This window comes from Atta colombica, unplaced genomic scaffold, assembly GCF_001594045.1.
Source record: "Atta colombica isolate Treedump-2 unplaced genomic scaffold, Acol1.0 scaffold212, whole genome shotgun sequence".
In the NCBI taxonomy this organism is placed as follows: Eukaryota; Metazoa; Arthropoda; class Insecta; order Hymenoptera; family Formicidae; genus Atta; species Atta colombica.
The window spans coordinates 7,898-10,070 of NW_017259308.1; the positions used below are offsets into that span (position 1 = coordinate 7,898).

General features: G+C 25.6%; 1 pseudogene; it reads left to right on the top strand.

Annotated features, from left to right (window-relative positions):
• Positions 1 to 232: 232 nt before the first annotated feature.
• LOC108687724 lies at positions 233 to 1,171 on the top strand (annotated as a pseudogene).
• The last annotated feature ends 1,002 nt before the right edge of the window (positions 1,172 to 2,173 follow it).

Sequence of the window (2,173 nt, forward strand, 5' to 3'; positions counted from 1 at the left end):
AAATTTTTTATTATTTATATATTCATGTAATTAATACATTCTTCCAAAATCATGCTTTACCGATATTGAATATAAAATTTTAATAAATAAATAAATATATTATACCAATAATTAATTTTTTTACTTATAATTATATTAATTTTATTTATCTATAATTAATTAAATTTTTTAAATAATTCTATTATCTATAATTCTATTATCTATGGATAAATGATTATTTTCTATCAATCATAAAGATATAGGAATTCTTTACTTTATCCTAGCTATCTGATCTGGTTTACTTGGATCATGTATAAGTATAATTATCCGATTAGAGCTAAGATCATGCGGCAGCCTAATTAATAACGATCAAATTTACAATTCCCTAGTTATTAATCATGCTTTTATTATAATTTTCTTTACAATTATATCTTTCATAATTGGCGGATTTGGAAATTTCCTAATTCCACTAATATTAGGATCTCCGGATATAGCTTACCCGCGAATGAATAATATAAGATTTTAACTCTTACCGCCTTCTTTAACTCTTCTTATCCTAAGAAATTTCATATATACAGGAACCGGGGCAGGTTGAACTCTCTATCCTCCCCTAACATCCCATATATTCCACAGTGGGCCCTCAGTGGGACCTAACCATTTTTTCTCTTCTCTTATTGCTGGAATTGCTCTATTCTAGGGGCAATTAATTTTATTTCAACAATTTTAAATATACATCTTATAATAAAACTTTAAATTTTACTTCACATCTTCTTTATTTTTACTTTCTTCTTATTCTACAATATAATTAACTTATTATTTCTAATAATTTATAAATCTTTAAAATTATTTAAAATATTTAATTATTTATTGCTATTCATCTAATAGTAAATAATAAATATTAATTTATATATTTTTATTCAACTTATTAGTACTCTCGTTTATTTAATTTTTAAAATTAAATTTAAATATACATCTAAAATGTATATCTCTAGATAAAATCCCCCTTTTAGTCTGATCAATTCTCATTACAACTATCCTACTACTCTTACTTCTTCCTTGCTGGAACTATTACTATATTATTAACTGATCGAAACATAAATATTCTTCTTCATTTTTTGACCCTTTTGACGGGGGAGACCCCATTCTTTATCAACATTTTGATTTTTTGAACATCCCGAAGTTTACATTATAATTCTCCCAGGATTTGACCTAATTTCTCATATTATTATAAACGAAAGAGGAAAAAAGAAACTTTCGAAACTTTAAGAATAATTTAGGTCATAATTGCTATTGGACTATTAGGATTTATTGTATGAGCTCACCATATATTCACTGTTGGCCTCGATACCCGATACCTTGATACCCGTGCTTATTTTATCTCAGGTACTTTAATTGTTGCAATTCCAACAGGTATTAAAATTTTCAAAAGATTGGCTACCCTTCATGGCATACAAATCAACAACAATCCTGCATTATGATAGTCTTTAGATTTATTTTTTATTTTCCATAGGAGGTCTCACAGGAATTATATTTTCTAATTCTTCCATCGACATTGTTCTTCACTTATTAGGTGTAGTAGCTCATTTCCACTATGTACTTTCCATAGAAGCTATGTTCTCAATTATCGCTGTATTTATTCATTGATTCCCCTTAATTACTGGATTTAGGTTAAATAATTTTCATTTAAATATTCAATTCCCATCTATATTTATTGATGTCAATTTAATTTCGTCCCACAATATTTTCTTGGTCTTAAAGGTATACCTCGTCGTTACTCAGACTATTCAGACTCATACTTATCTTAAAATATTATCTCTTCTATTTATTAATATCTATTTTAAGGCTATCAATCTTGCTATTCATTATTTGAGAAGCTCTATCTAAAAAACTCATTATTAATATTTTCTACATTAATTCTTCTTTAGAATAATAAAGTATCCCCCGCTAAATCATATATTTGCAGAAATCCCTTCAATAGCATAAAACTCATTCAAACTAATAATATTTTATAATAATTAAATAATTCAATACTCCACCCTCTCCAACTTATTTACCTTTTTCAATTTATTCCTTTTTAATTACCTAACTTTACCTATGCCTATACTTAATATTTATTTATATATATTGATATTATAATAACCTATTTCATCTAACTATCATATTTTCAAACATTATATATATATATATATATATA